Source organism: Ursus americanus, chromosome 7 (genome assembly GCF_024610735.1).
Source record: "Ursus americanus isolate L20-20 chromosome 7, mUrsAme1.1.p, whole genome shotgun sequence".
In the NCBI taxonomy this organism is placed as follows: domain Eukaryota; kingdom Metazoa; phylum Chordata; class Mammalia; order Carnivora; family Ursidae; genus Ursus; species Ursus americanus.
In genome coordinates this window covers 8,142,821-8,159,684 of record NC_142133.1, presented here as the reverse complement: position 1 = coordinate 8,159,684, position 16,864 = coordinate 8,142,821, and the positions used below count along the sequence as shown (strand labels likewise).

The 16,864-nt window shown below is 43.8% G+C and overlaps 1 protein-coding gene across 4 annotated transcripts in view; it reads left to right on the top strand.

Annotated features, from left to right (window-relative positions):
• Positions 1-10,613: 10,613 nt before the first annotated feature.
• IL1R1 (interleukin 1 receptor type 1) overlaps positions 10,614-16,864 on the top strand; it is a 71,169-nt gene continuing 64,918 nt past the window's right edge. For 3 of the 4 annotated variants that reach the window (XM_045771579.2, XM_045771574.2, XM_045771577.2), the window contains exons 1-2: positions 10,614-10,968; positions 13,991-14,089. The gene's annotated coding sequence lies outside the window, so the exon portion shown is untranslated. The remainder of the gene's footprint in view (positions 10,969-13,990; positions 14,090-16,864) is intronic. The other variant, XM_045771580.2, reaches the window with a different exon arrangement.

Sequence of the window (16,864 nt, the reverse complement as noted above, 5' to 3'; positions counted from 1 at the left end):
ACATAGAGATGTCTCTCTGTGACACATCTTAGCCTGAGAGCCTTTTGGAATGACGGGCTGAATGGTAATTGGTTTCTACCTTTTATGAAGAGGTTGATGAGAAAATAATATTGGGTATGACGGACTTGTTTGTGATTCCAGTAATGCAACGTAGCACCTATGTAGGGATTTAGGGTTCTGTGGCCCCAACTGCCCGGGTGGGTGGTAGTTAAAGGGGGTCAGGGAAGGGAAGAGTTGAAGACCAAATGAAAAAAAAAAAAAGAGCATTTATTCTAAGGGACAAAAAGGAAAACGCTCCTAATTTAATTCATTTTATTGAGAAGGCTAGCAAAACCCTATAAAACTCTTGTGTGAAACAAAACAAAACAAAAAACTGAATAAAGCAAAGCCCCCTTTTTTTCTTTCCAAGTTTTTATTTAAATTCCAGTTAATTAACATACAGGGTAATATTAGTTTCAGGTGTAGAATATAGTGATTTATCACTTCCATATACCAGCGGGTGCTCCTCCAAGTGCTCACCTTAACCCCATCGCCTATCTCACCCATCCCCCTGCCTCACCTCCCGTCTGGGAACCACCAGGTTGTTGTCTCTAGTTAAGAATCTGTTTCTTGGTTTTCCTCTCTTCCCACCTCCCCCATGATCATTTGTTTTGTTTCTTAAATTCCACATATGATCATACAAATCATATGGTATATGTCTTTCTCTGACTGACTTATTTTGCTTAGCACAATACTTTCCAGTTCCATCCATGTCATTGCAAGTGGCAAAGTTTCTTTCTTTTTTATGGCTGATATATATATATATATATATATATATATATATATATATATATATATATGTATATATGTACACACACACACATACACACACACACACACACATATACATACACCTTATCTTCTTATCTATTCATCAGTCAGTGGACATTTGGGCTCTTTCCATAACTCGGCTATTGTTGATAACGCTGCCGTAAACATCGGGGTGCATGTATCCCTTTGAATTAGTTTTTGTATTCTTTGGGTAAATACCTAGTAGTGCAATTACTGGGTCATAGAGTAGTTCTATTTTTAACTTTTTGAGGAACCTCCATACTGTTTTCCAGAGTGGCTGCCCCAGTTGGCATTGCCACCAACAGTGCAAGAGTGTTCCCCTTTCTCCACATCCTCACCAACACCTGTTGTTTCTTGTGGTTTTGATTTTAGCCATCCTGACAGGTGTGAGGTGATACCTCATTGTACTTTTGATTTGCATTTCCCTGATGATGAGTGATGTTGAGCATCTTTTCATGTGTCTGGATGTCTTCTTTGGAAAAATGTCTATTCATGTCTTCTCCCCATTTATTTTTTTTTCTTTTTTTAAAAAATGAAACCACATGGCACTCAACATTTTATTCATTTGACAGAGAAAGAGAGAGAGAGAGCACAAGCAGGTGGAACGGCAGGCAGAGGGAGAGGAAGAGGGAGAAGCAGGCTCCCCGCCGAGCAGAGAGCTCGACATGAAGCTCCATCCCAGGACCCTGGGACCCTGACCTGAGCCGAAGGCAGACGCTTAACAGACTGAGCCACCCAGATGCCCCTCTTCTGCCCATTTCTTAACTGGATTATTGTTTTTTGGGTGTTGAATTTGAGAAGTTCTTTATATATTTTGGATACTAACCCTTTATCAGATATGTCATTTGCAAACAAACAAAAATCTTTATGCAAGATAAGGCACGCTCTATGGCTAGAGCAATTGGTCAACGAGGCCTCCATGATTACCCCAGAAAAGCTATTATCCCATTCCTACCAAACTTTGAATGTTCATTGTTACTGGATATTCAATCTAGGAAATGGCTGCATGCGTTACTACATTCAGAGAGAACAATCTAGGACCCGGATCCGTGAATGCAGGTCAGTATATGTGTGTGAGGACATGCGGCATTTACACTTAAAAAAGTGATGAAGGTGACTTAACCAAGGTCCACTTTGCAGCATTTCCCAAGAGTTTAACCTTTGGACTTGACCTCCCTGCTCTACGACTGTCCTTTCGCACTGCCACATCGTTGCACCGGACATTGCCTCTGAGAGTCACATACGTCCAATTCCTGCATGGCCAGCAGTGATGTTGCCAGTTTTTTGGTAGTAATGATGGGGGAAAATAAAATTTCTGTTGTGGTAAAAAGAGGTTGCAGTAATGATAAAGAATGAAGGAAAAGGGGGCGCCTGGGTGGCACAGCGGTTAAGCGTCTGCCTTCGGCTCAGGGCGTGATCCCGGCGTTATGGGATCGAGCCCCACATCAGGCTCCTCTGCTATGAGCCTGCTTCTTCCTCTCCCACTCCCCCTGCTTGTGTTCCCTCTCTCGCTGGCTGTCTCTATCCTGTCGAATAAATAAATAAAATCTTAAAAAAAAAAAAAAAGAATGCAGGAAAGGACACCGATGAATCCATGAGGAAGAAAAATTCTGCTTGTTTATAAATTCTGTTTTATCTGATGAAGTTTTACTCCAACATTGTTTTCTTTAAAAGGAGGAGTCAAGGGGTGCCTGGGTGGCTGAGTTGGTTAAGCGTCTGCTTTTGGCTCAGGTCATGATCCCAGGGTCCTGGGATGGAGCCCCATGTTGATCAGGCTCCCTGCTCAGTGGGGAGCCTGCTTCTCCCTCTCTTGCTCCCCGTGCTTGTGCTGTCTCTCTCTCTCTGTGTCAAGTAAATAAATAAAATCTTAAAAAAAAAAAAAGCAAGAAGGCAAGAAAGGGGCATTATTTTTAAATTACAAAATACTCAAAGTTTACAAAGGGATAAATGTAATGAATAAGGCCTTAAATTAAAAAACCTGCCCCCATGAACCCACCAAGTAATCTGAGAAATAGAACATTATCGATGTCTTTAAGGTTTTCTGCATGCCCTTGCCCCTTCCCACTTTAAGACTGCAGTTAGAACCCGAATTTCTCATCCCAAGTAGGGTCTTTTCTCCCTTGGCAATAGGTAGGGGAGAATATCATAAATATCTTAATAAGAATCATCCCTTTAGACACATAGCTCTCAAGTTTCTTAGAGAGGAAGTTTGAGGGGAAGTGGAAATAACACTTCTAAAGGAAGAATTACTTAAAGTAACTTTAGGGAACACGATTAGTCAAGATTCCTCCACATTGAGGGAATTGGAGATGAAGTAATGAAACCGAACTGATTTTTTAAGGAGAACTACTTGTTACAAAGAATAACAGGGCTTGAAATTGAGTCAAGAACTGAGTATAGTCCCCACAGTGTTTTGTTAACCAATAGATCCGTTTGCACCTTTTTATTTTTGTGATTTCTAGGACTAAAGCCATGTTGGCGGCAAGCTGGAAAATAAATGTGTTTTTGCTCATGAATTCGTCATCTATGAGGATTATAGGCATAGTAAACATGGAAAATGATATTTTCCGGCTACACACAGACCCCCTCCCAAGGCACTTCATAATGGCTTCTGATGTTAAGTGAATGAAAATAACACACGAGCTACTGACTTCCTTGCACTGAACGCAGTGGTGTCTGTGATTCCTGTAAGTATGAGCTACACGAGTGCTCCATTGGTGGTGACTAAGCCTTTAATGTCATACTCTATAGATTTTTAAAGTTTTTATTAGAAGTAACACAGACTTTGGGTAAGGTATCTGCAACATACAGAAAAATCTGAAAAGGAAAACAATCCTAGATTATTGACAATTCCTTCCTTCCCAAATACCCGCTGTGAAGCCATGGAGGTGTCCATCCGTCCAGACTTTTAAAATGCAATGTGTGAATAAGATCTGTTTCATTTTTAAATGTAAAAAAAAGAGTTGTAAAGGGAGCTAAGACTTCAAAGAAGGGGAAATGTGTCAGAATAGGAGGTGGTATGCATTACGTGATAATTTTGTACTAAAAATGATAATTATGGAAGCCATGTAATAACACAAAAAACTGCTTGTGATGTAATGTTAGATCAAACAAGATTACGAAGAGGGGCACCTGGCTGGCTCAGCTGGCAGAACGTGACTCTTGATCTCAGGGTCATGAGTCAAGCTCCATGTTGGGCACAGGTTACTTTAAAGAAAGAGAGAGAGAGAAAGAGAGTACAAAGACACAGGTGCATAGAAAAAAGAGCAGACGGAGATATTCCAAAATGCTAATAGTGATTGGGAACTAGGTGGCAAGGTCATGAAGGACTTTTTATTTTTATTTATTTATTTATTTATTTATTTATTTATTTATTTATTTATTATTTTTAAAAAAGATTTTATTTATTTATTTGACAGAGAGAGAGACGGCCGGCAAGAGAGGAACACACGCAGGGGGAGTGGGAGAGGAAGAAGCAGGCTCCCAGCGGAAGAGCCTGATGAGGGACTCGATTCCAGAACGCCGGGATCACGCCCTGAGCTGAAGGCAGATGCTTAAAGACTGAGCCACCCAGGCGCCCCAAAGACAGTGAATGTTTTATTCACTGGAAGAACTGGAAACTGTACTTAAAGTTCACAGAAATGTACAGCTAGAGAGAAAATGAGGAAAGGAGTTAAAGTTTGTAGATCTGAATTCTAGACTTGGGGGGCACCCGGTGGCTCAGTCAGTTAAGCGTTCAACTCGTGATTTTGGCTCAGGTCATGATCTGCCCTGTGTTGGGCTCTGTGCTGAGCTGGGAGTCTGCCTTTCTCACTCTCTCTCTCTTCCCCTTCCCCCACTCGTGTATTCTCTCTCTAAAATAAATAAGTAAATCTTTAAAAAAAAAATAAATCCTAGACTTGGATTTGCCCTTACTAGCCCCTGTTTCCTATTTCAGTGTGTGAGTGATGAGAAAATGTCCTGCCTAACAGGGATTTGCCATTAGAGCAAACCAAACCAAACCAAAACAATCCACAAACTGAAAGAAAAATCAGAGGGCCAAGAAGAGATGGTGGAAGGGAGTCCTGTTAGATAGTCATGCCCACCTTTGTTTGAGTACTTCAGGGATGGGGCACACACATCATCTTTGGATTTGGCCCATTTCATTGCTGAGAGCTCTATTGTTACAAAGGTCTTTCTTATATCGGCCTCCAGAACTTTCTGCCCCATTGTCCTGGTTCCATCTCTGGGGATATCTTGGCCCTTGGCATGGCCTGATGGTTTCCAGGTGTGTAGCTATCAATCCCCTTGGTTTATGGGCCAAACAGGGGAGCCTGGATGGCCTTCTCAGGCCAGGAAAGCCCTCGTTATCATTTCGTCAGCGTGCCATGATGGGAACATGTTTAGAAAACACTGTTCTGGAGATTGATCTTGGGAGTGACCACCTTCCGTTGTGTTAGAAGTCATGCTTCTACCAGGGCAGCTAAGCATGCAGTCTCTGATCGCACTCAGGATTCATGGAGGACGTCTCAGTCAATCAAAATCCCCCACAGTCGTTTGGTTTTGTTTTCCACCAGTGCTTCTGCTTTTTGTGTGTCCTGGCCTGTACTTACAAAATTAGGTTTGGGAAGAAAGAATAGAATTTTACATTTGTCTCTGTTAAATTTTGTTTTGTTAGATTGGCCCTGTGGTTCCCTCCTAATGGCATCTTTTGGGTTCCTGATTTACTCAGTCAGTGAATTTTCAGTCCATTCTACCTTGGGGTTCCCCATCTTGTAAACATGCCAGCTTTGCCCTTAGGCTGCAGGAACTTGCACTGGGCCTGCCAGCTCTGCCTCCAGCCTCTAACTTGGCTTTGTGACCTTCTCTTCTCTTCCATACATGGCCTCTGGAAATATTACCAGGGTCCACCTCTACAATTTCTAGATCTTTTTGCCAATGCTCACTGGCTAAATTTTTGGCTTCAGATTCTTCCAGTCTGCTTTCTAATCTTGAATTTGCTTTTTTGGGGGGGGAGATATATTCCTCCCAATCCTCCCTCCACCCATTCTCCTCTACTCTTGACTTACAACCGGTGGGTCACCCATGACCATGTGTACACCCAGCCTGGCTGCCATTTTCCTAGGAGGGACCAAAGAGGGCACCTGAGGTTTTCCACTGGAGCCCACTCTTCAGGTTGACCCATTTGTCATGGAGCATGGGTGTTTATGAAAGTATCCAGTTCTACCAACTGTATTCTTCATTTTGCTCACAAGGAAGAGGTTTGCAAATGCTTTCATGAGCTCTCGGTTCGTTGAGTCTGCAGAGCTCTGCATAATCTCCCCATCTATCACCCCATCGAACAGATCGAATGAGCCTCAACATGTTTGGCTCATTCTTTGTCAATTCATGTTTTCTCTTAGTGATGATGGTTTCATTAAGTGCTAAAAGACTAGCTCTGTAGTAATTCATCTAAAATCTTTCCTGGTCACTAATTTGTACTTGCAAAATCCCTCCGACCCAGTGATAGATGAGGAAACTCTCTGGACATATGAAGCAGTAAAGGATGGCATTCTCCTAAGAGGTTTGGTAGGAAGCTGGAAGACACCATGTGACTTGGTGGTCTGGAGGGGTCATGGGGACAATCTGATTGTTTATACGTCGGTTGCCTGGAGCAGGAGTGAAATCAACATGCAAGTATCAAACCAGATTCTCCCAGGGCTTAACCACAAAGGTTACAAGGCGGCCATTTGGCATGATGTGTTAATTTTCCTGTTTAAAGGAACAAAGGTTAAATTAACAGAATGTGTCACTGGAAGGTAGTTCCGAGATCAGGCAGACCAGCACTCCTCAAACTGAAATATGCACATGAGTCACCGGGCACTTTTATTAAAAATGCAGATTCTGATTTAGTAGTTCTGGGGTAAGGGCCTGAGAGTCTGTATTTCTGACCTGCTCCCTGGTAATGCTCTTGGCCTATGGCTACACTTTATGTCACAAGGACTTCAATTACAATGCTTTTTTTTTTTTCTTCCAGATGTAGAAACTGAGGTCTAGAGAGGTGTTTTCCCCAAAGCCGCAATGATGAAGTTAAAGCAGTTTCTTTCATTCAGGTCTCCTGGGGCCCAGGTCAGTGTCCATTTAATTGCAAAATTACTGGACTGTAAAACAGAGGTTTACCCTTTCTTAAGGACTCACAACCTACGGCCAGAGAGCCAAGGTTAGATTCCAGGTATAGCCATGCTTGCACACAGACACACACCCACATGCACACACACACACACGTGCTCACACTCAAAGATAATGCATCTCTCATCAGTTGTGATGTGTAGGAAACACATGAAATACAAACACATTAAAGATATTCTTGAATGCAAGTCAATTCTGAAGGTGTAAACTTTTTCTTAAGAATATTCTGGGAAAATACATGAGTTGTTTCTGACTTCTTAAGTATAAATACAGAACATTCTGGGGTTCTACAGAGACCGTGTTACTGATAAAAATGTGTCATAATGACGTTTTCTATAGTTTGAATAGTAAAAGCTCTGGCTCAGTGAGTTCTATGCTCTAACATTTATAATGGACCCTGGAGTTTGGAGATTTTCCATTAACTTCTGGTATTGAATTTTTGTTGCCAACTATGACTATTTGTTTTTTTGAACTCCGCGGAGGAACTAAGCAACTGAGAAATCCCAGGCAGAAGCGTGTGTGTGTGTGTGTGTGTGTGTGTGTGCTTGTGTGCACACATGTTAACTAAACATTGCAGATTCCTGACATTTTTTTCTCCTTCCTGAGAAGTGAAAAGAGGAAGGGAGAAGAAATTGTCTGGAGTGGAAAAGAGGGTCAGAAAAATCCTTGAAATGAAATCTCTCCCCTTTACTGGAGGTTTAGATAAGATGATAAACTAAATCAAGTAAAGGAAAATTGGCGTCACAAACTCCTATTTTGGGAGGCAAGTACCTATGGTGGGTTAAGCCCCTTGTTGCATCTGCAGCCAACTATCTACGGGATAGGAAGCTTCTTGAGGTCAAGGCTGGGTCTTTTTTTATTGATTCCAAAATGCTTAGAAGAGGGTCTTGCATCCAGTGGGAGGCCAGAAGCATCTTTGGAATGAAATATCATTCATCTTCCAGCATCAATCACTCCTGGCCAACAGCCCTGGAAGCTGCTAGTGTGTTTTAAAGAGCATAACAGCCATGTCTGGGAGCTCATGAGTTGGTGTTTGTCTGGAAGTTGCAAACCACAGCTGACTGTGGCTTCTCCTCTCCTAATTGGCCTCTTCTTGTCCACCCGGAGTCTCTCTGATGGCATTCTCTCTTTCTTTATGGGAGGAAAGAGTGGGAGGAGAAGGAGGAGAGTAAAGAGGAGGAAGAAGGAGTCCAAGGAGGAGGAGGGAGAGGAGCAAGGGGAGGAGAGGAGGGGAAGAGGGATGGAGAAGATGGAGGAGTGGGGCAGAACTGAAGGCAGAAAGATGGCAAGCTGCTTGTGCCGAGGAAAAGGGGTCAGCCTCCTTCCCCTGAAATGCCCCTCTTCTAGCTCCCCAGCCACCACTGATCTCCGGGAGTCCGTGTTAGGACACTTTGAAAACCCAACTTGGCTGACCCGGCAACACCAAAAGATAGATGTTGGCTCTCATCACTGAACATTCCAGAGATAATATGGGTTGGATCAGTTTTTAGCACTTTCTTTGTAGTTCTCTGGAAACGTGTCCCTTGAGCGTGGGCTTCATTCTCAAGCTCATTTCTGTCATCTTAAGAAGGGTTTACCTATCAGCCTTAAGTGGATGCTTCCTACCATTGTCAGCCTTGCTCTCACCGGGCTGTCCCTGAGGCCTTGCTAGGGCCAGGAGGATGCCGTGCACCCACACACGTGCTCACGCTCAAAGATATTGCATCTCTCATCAGTTGTGATGTGTAGGAAACACATGAATTACAAACACATTAAAGATATTCTTAAATGCCCTGTTGTGCCCATCTCACGATCTCTCTGGAAGGAATGGTGGGATGACCCTGGCTGGCACAGACCAGTGGGGCCAACCCCAGAGTTGGGGATGGAGTTAGTCCCTCCAGGCTCATGTCTACTCCACATGGGAGGGAGGGTGGCAAGTTCACTCTGTGCTTTGAGGGTCTTCTCAGCTTTCTCACTGGGGTTATGTCTTTAACGATCTGTTGATTTACCAGATGGCCTAGACCTGAACACTCACAGTTGAGATAGGTTTTAAAAATGTCAGCAAAACTATTGCAGGAATGTTGCCTTAAACCTCAGGACCGTTCTGCTTACTCTTAATGTTAAAATCCCTGCCCGTGGCTAACGTAGAACATTTGGTCTGTCAATTAAACCTCATTAATCTGCCAATTAATCATGGCTGCTTGGTAGTCACCAGAATGGGAAGGCATTCCGGACACCCTCTAGAGAGAATACCAAAGAGTGTGAGGAGCATACGTTCCCTTGTCCCTGAGTACATACGTTCCCAAACAGACAGCACTGATCCGGGTAAGACATGAAGAGCAATGCCAGAGGGGCTCATCTGGGCTCCACCCTGTCTGGGTAAGGGATCTGGAGGAAGGTGTTGACTTTTTCTACACGTTTCCTAAGATGGGATAGGCTGGTGATGGGTAGTAAGGAGGGCACGTATTGCACAGTGCACTGGGTGTTATACGCAGCTAATGAATCATCGAACTTTACATCAGAAAATAAATAAATAAAAATAAAAAATTATAAAAAAATAAAATAAAATGGGTCTAAAAAATTTAAATGTGCTAGAAAAATGTCTGACACCTAATAAGCGGCCACTCTTCTGTCTGTTGTTATCACCGAGGCACGACGCAGGTGCGGAGTGGGAAGAGTCACCCCGGGATGCAGTAAGGGGCGTAGGCTTCAGTAATGGTGGTCACGATCAGAAGTATGGGGAGTGGGGCCGCGAGGAGGGGGATGCTCGTGGGGGCGCTGTCACATGCGCGAGGACAAGGAGAGGTAGCGGGAGGCTGGTAGCACAGAGCATGTGCAGACGTGAGGAGGCTGGTAGCACAGAGCATGTGCAGATGTGAGTTGGAGCAGCATCTTCTGGAGTCCGTGGGTGGCCCTCCAGAGGGGCACAGCCCAAGGGGATCCTGGGAAGGGCAGTGGGAACAAGGCAGAAAGGCATGTTGAGGCCAGCTCGTGGAGGAACCTGAAGGCCAAGAAGGGAGGTTTGGTCCTGCTGCAGATGTTCGAGCAGCACTGTGAAAAGCTGGACACCCCGTGTTGTGTGGAGAACATGAATCTGAATTCGGGGCATAGGAGGGGCCCACAGAGAGCGAGTAAAGAAGCAGAGCGGGACAGTACCATCTCTGGCTCGCTCTTTCCAGAGGCTCTGGCTACAGCCCTCCCCGCCCCTCCTGCCTGCCACTGATCATTAGCCCGAGCCCAGGGGTAATCAGTGGGTCTCCCACCTCCAGGACACTGACAAGAGACCCTGGCAGTGTCCCAGGGCCTGTGGCAGGCGAATGGGCACATCACAAAGGGGCCCGGGGGCTGCAAGGGAAAAGGAACTGAAAGGTCCTCCAGGCTCTTGTCTGTGGCTATCGTTACAAGAAGGATCGGGAGGTTGGCAGCCGAGGGAGAGGGTGGGAGTCCCCAGTCCTGGCCTTGACCCATCGGACAGTGGGACCCCTGCCAGGCTGGACATGCTGGCAAGCCTTGCCTGGGTCTAACACAAAGTCACATGGGGATAGAGACACAGGCTTGTGAAGCATACGATGCGAGTGTGCGGTAAAGCGTGTTGGTATTTCGTAAGGGTTTGGCACGTTTTCGGAATGATTCTGGCTGTCTGCCCAGCTTTGAGTTTCCTGTTCATAGCTCCCCACATGTGTCACGGCTGAGGATTAAAGCCCCCATAGGTCTGACACAGACGTCACTCAGAGTCTCCTTTCTTTCAGCCTCCGTAAAACTGGGTGGGCTGACAAGATGTGAGGGACACTCTCGTGCTGCACGGACCAGACCCAAAGCTCTTTGGAAAAAGAAAAGAGGAATTAGCAAGTCTCTCCAGGACTGACTTCAGAATGCACTTTTGTTTTTAAGAACCAACGTCGAGTCAGCTGACTTATTTGGGGGAAGAAACGCTGTGGGCTTACCCTCAGAGTCACCGCCTTCTGCAAGACCAGCCATCCCCGAATGTCCCCACGATGAAGAAAGGAGATGGTAAGATGATTAATTGCCCTTCGGGTTTTTGTTCCCGTATTTCCCCCTCGTTTTCTCGTTGCTTACTTCTCCACGGATGAAAGATTTAGCAGCCACGAATGGACTTCGAGAAAACTGAGCATGTTATGCTGTTTGTTGAAAACAAGATTTTAAGGATTTCTTGGACTTCTGTGGCTCTGTAGGCATATTTCACCTCAAGATGTGTCTGTGAGTCATATTAAAAAATCGGCTGTGATAATGTATGTTTTACTCTATGGAATATTAACTAGGAATGATATGGGAATATACTACTTATAAGCCACAAATAGTTGCATGACTTTTGGTAAATTGTGCGGTCTAAGTGAAGGGTATTATGAATGAGAATCTTTTAAAAACATTGTTGCTGATGTTAGAATTCAGACTGATTTGAGCACTTCCCATTAAGCTTTGCCGGTTTGAGAGGGGCACAATCTGGCCCGATGTTTGGCTGAAGGCATTGCATTTCTATTAACAGACACCCATGGGTTGCATTCAAAGTTAGAATGTGTTGTCCTAGCAAGGCTTATATGTGCTTCCTCCAGTACAGCTTAAAATGTCATCTTAGAAGCACAGGCATTTTTTTTCCCCCCGAGGCTTGACAAATGTTACACCCAGAGCTGTAAGGAAAACTCTCAGAGGAGATGATAAACATTGTCCGGTATTTCTCTATTGGACATGCTTGACTTCCATAATCCTGTCAGTAGCATTGCTGTGGGAAAGAATCAGAAAATGGGACAGAATCTGGAAGATTAAAGATAGGAAGTGAGAACACAAAAAGGAGAGCAAAATGAGGTTTACTGTTCAATTCGGTTCAATTCAATTGACAACTCCTGACTTTTATGCAAAATGCTGGTTGGTGCTGTAGTGAGGAGGGCATGGGGAGCTGGGTTCGGGAAGGATGTCTCAGATGGTGCAGCCGGTTTGTGAATCCTGTTACCTGCCCACGGGCAGCTGGAGACCACCACGCGTGCTAGAGGCCAAGGGAGGGTTTATGCTCCCTGGAAGCGTGTGGATCTGTTGGGGAAGGGAAGGAGATAATGCTGCCCACAAGGAGCAGGGAGCACTTCTTGAGATGAATTTAATCTTCCTAATTCTGGTGATGAATGAAGAGAGATGCTTATGGCCTTTCTCAAGTCAGCACGTGGTTGCTAATCTTCTAACCCACAACACCTTCTGGGCACACGCCTGCTTGCTCACTTAGGAGAAAACCTCGCTGGGCATGGTCGAGGAACGGCTGAAATTCACTTCTAAAATATCCCTTGCAAAACTAACAGGACTAGCACATCCTCATTGTCAGAAATAAAATAAAGGACATATAGATCAGTAAATAAGATGAAAGATAAAAATCTATCACTGTGGGATCAGTGCTAATTTCTTTCTACAGAATATATTTGATCACATTATACAGAGAATTTATTAAGTCATGTTGGTAGATGTTTTCTATTATCAACATTACAAAACTAACATACTTATAATGAAACCTTTGCGCCTCTTCTCGATTATTTCCTTGGACTATATTCCCAGAGGAAAAACCGTAGGGTCAAAGGGCATAGCATTTTTGAAGCTCTCGATCCCTGCCACTAAATTTAATCTAGGAAAGTGCTATTAATTTACACTCCCTCCAGCACTGTATGAATACCATCTTACCACACTTTCACCAACATCGGGTTTTGTTTTGTTTTTTTTTTAAATAAATGTGCTAATCTGATAACTGGCAAAGACTATTTTGTTGTCTTGATTTGCTTTAAGGGAACACTTTGTAAAACCTTTCTACTTCCTATTCTGCCCCTTTGGGTTCAGTTTCTTGTCTTTTTTGGTTACTCATATCAAAGCAATCATTTCTTACAGTAACTTATGCCAACCTAATTTCTGGGGACTTTGACCTCATTTGATGTCTCTCACCAGGCCTGCAGAGAGCGTGGGGAATAGGCTTTTGCTCTTTCTACCATTTGAACAACGCCGGGCAAAACTCAGTCTTTATGATTTTATTTCCTTTTTGTCTATAAAATGCAAAGATAAGGATTGACTTTTCATCCCACCACACGACTGTACTGGGAGCAGAGATGAGACAGAGAAAATTTCTTTGAATAGAAAAACAGTGAAAAATATGAAACGGTACAGTTACGATTGCTGTCATTATGAAGTTTATTTATATTCTCACCTTATAAAGTATTTATGTTTGGAGAGTTACATGCTGAGATTTTGGCAATGTGTTCTAATTCTAGTCTTGGAAAGTGTGTGTGTGTGTGTGTGTGTGTGTGTGTGTGTGTGTGTGTTGCAACATATTTCTCGGTTCTTGGAGTCAGCGCTAGCATTTGGTGTGTTCTAGGGGCACATGGAGATACTGGAGATTGAAGACGGTTTCTATTCTGTTGCTTACTAATCTCATTTGCATGCAGGACCACACGCTTCTTCTTATATTGCATTGTTGTTGACCACTTGCTTTGCTCAGTTCCCCTTCTCAAAGGCGGGACTTGTTTCATGTGTATTTCTCTCTCTAGGGCCCTCTGGGATCTGATACTGAGTGGGGGCTCAATGAATGTCTCCTGACTGAGTCCACAGAAGGGAGCTAGGAACATTGTTACCTAACTCTGCAGGGAAAGGAATATCTTAAGAAGGAATCACGGAAGATTTTGAAAATGGAGATTTTCTGGGGCAGATTGATGATTTTGTTTAATTTTGTTTGGGTTGATTTCTGTTTTTATTGAATACAAACCAAAGGTAGAACCAGGAAAATGGAGATCACAGACTTGTAAGTGCAAGTCTCATGAACTTGGTGTGAGTATGAAATGCTTTACAGGGGGGTACAGGGTTTCATTCTGACCCCCAGTTCAGTGCTAGGCTGTTAGAATCAGAACCAAACTGATGCTTAGCAATGGCTTGAACTTGGTACTGAATAAATAACAGTGATGGCTAATACTTAATCGAGCACTTGACTATATGCGAGATCCGCTTCGAAGTGCCTCGGGTATGACGTAGCCATTGTTATGGTCTTATTTTGCAGAGTAAGAAGCTGACGTACAGAGAAGTGATTTTCCCGAAGTCACAGCGGCAGTCAGTGCACAGCTGGGAGTCACGACGCAGTCTTACTTAGAGTGCACAGGTTGGTGAGGGTAGGGTTGACTGAACTCTAGAGACAATGGCACATAGGTTTGGGACCATTGATGATGTTTGTACTGTTCACTCGGGTATATAGTCACCATTTATTGAGTTCCCACTAAGGAACACTGATCTGGGTTCTTACCTCATTATGTCTCATCTGTTCACAACCTTGCAAGATTGGTATCATTACACCTGCTCAAGGACCAAACCCACTGAGACTCTGAGCGGCTCAGTAAGTGGCCCAGAGGTGATGAGCTAGTGATGAGAGATGCCCATCAATCTATACCAAGTCTGTTCAACTTCCTAGCCTATGTGCTGCACTGGTCCGCACAGCTGAGTGCTGATGCACTTGGTTCTTCATCCAAAAGTGCTAAGTCCAGTTCTACATTTGGAGGTACTGGGCCTAGAAACTCAACCAATGCATCCCCTCACTTGGGGATTGGGGGAGGTGGGGTGCTCTGCCTTGGTTTCTCTGAATCTGTGTAAGCCATTGTGAAATGGTACCTGATTTTCAGGCCAACATTCCCTGGCAGGATTATCCAATTTATCATCTCATCCTAGACACGTTAAGTGTTTAATATTTGGGGACCATCCTTATATATTTTAACCATCGAGCCCCCAATTCTGTACCAAGAATGTCCAAAGAACATCTCCAGGGAGGATGGGACAGAGTAAGGCAAGTTCTAGCTTGGGAGAGGGGGCTGGTTCTCTTTTCTCCCAGGAAACTCACCTATCTTCTCTTCGATTAGTTGTTCCAGTTAGAAGATGGGTATGAGAATATAACTTAAAATAGCATTTTACACAATTTGCTATTAAACTTTTCAGTAAGATTTTGGAATTTTAAAATATTTTTTAACAAGGGGCGCCTGGGTGGCTCAATTGGTTAAGCATCCGACTCTTGATCGCAGCTCAGGTCTTGATCTCAGGGTGGTGAGTTCGAGGCCCATGTTGGGCTCCACACTGGCCATGGAGCCTACTTAAAAATTTTTTTTTCAACAAATAACATATAGTTTGTGTACATTTGAATAGATCACACACAATTTAAAAGACTATTCAGTGAAGTCCTTCCTCTCCTTTTTTCTCAGACACCTCTTTCCTTCTCTCTCACCAACAAGTAGCTAAGTAACCGTTAATAATTTTTTCCATATTTCCACACTGTATTAGGGTTCTCCAGAGAAACAGGACCAACGAGAGATAGATACATCAATATCCTATTGGTTTTATATGTAAAATCAGGCATATCATTGGGATATTTTGAGAGAGAGAGAGAGAGATAAAGAGAGAGAGAAAAGAGATTATAAAGTATTATCTCGTTTGGAGGCTGAGAAGTTCCATTATCTGTTGTCTGCAAGCTTGGACCCAGGAGAGCAGGTGGCACAGTTCCAAGGCCCGAGAGCTGTAGGGCCAAACGTGTAGACTCTAGTCCAGGTCTGAAGGCATGAGAACCAGAAGCACGTAGAGAAAATAGATGTCTGAGCTCAAGTAGTCCTGCGGCGTCAGTTCAACCTTTCTCTGCCTCTTTGTTCTATTTCAACCCTCAAGGAATTGGGGGATGCCCACCTGCACTGGGGAAAGCCATCTGCTTAATGCAGTTCAAAGGCCTGTCTCTTCCAGAAACCCCTTCGCAGACACACACCAGCTACGTGGGCTCAGTCAAATCGACACATGAAATTAGCCATCACACACACTAAAGGTGCGTGCGTGTGATCTTCCGCGCCCTGTTCCATATCTGCGTCTAACGAGGTGCATTTTTAACCTTTCAGTGGACTCGTAAGTTGTTTGCAATCTTTCGCTATTACAGCCAGTGTTGCAATGAGTAACAGCCTCGCCTGTGTCATTTTGCAGAAGTGCAAACAAACGGGTTGATTGGCTAAATTCCTAGAAGTGGAATTGCGAGTCAAAGACTTGGGCATTTGTGATTTTGATATGTATTTCAAAACTGCCCATCCATCTCCCACCCGGTTATACTAAATAATACTTCTGGGAATGTTTGAGAGCATGTTTCCCCATGCACTTGCCAACGTAGTATGCTGGCTAACTGGTTTTTATTCAACTCTTGAGGTCCTTCGGGGGAAGAGGTTAACTCAGTGTGTTTTTAAAATTTTCATATCTCATTTCATGGTGGAGGTGTCTTTATTTAGACTTTATTTTTTGATAGCAGTTTTAGGTTCACCGTGGAATTGAGGGGAAGGTATAGAAATTTCCCTCTATGTTCACTCCCCCATTATCAATATGCTCCCCCACCCCAGAGCAGCTCATTAGTTACAATGGATGAACCAACACCGAGGCATCATTATCACTAAAGTCCATGGTTGATAGTAGGCTTCTCTCTCAGGGTTGTGCCTTTCACGGGCTTAGACAAGCATATAATGACGTACATACATCATTATGGTATCATAGAGCGTTTTACTGCCCTAAATGTCCTCTGTGCTCTATCTGTTCGTTCTCCCCACTCCAGCGGACAAGCCCTGACAACTGCTGGTCTTTTTACTGTCTTCCTCGTTTTGCCTTATCCAGAATGCCATATACTTGGAATCAAGCGGTGTATGGCCTTTTCAGACAGCTTCTTTTATTCAGTAGTATGCATTTAAGTTTCCTCCATGTCTTTTCATGGCTTGATGGTTCATTTCTTTTAAGCGCTAAAGAATATTCCACTGTCTGGATGTGCCCCAGTTATTTATCCGTGCATCCACTTAACAGTATGTTGGCTGCTTCCAAGTTTGGGCAATTGTGAAGAAAGGTCCCATAAATAACGATGTTCGGGTCCTTGTGTGGA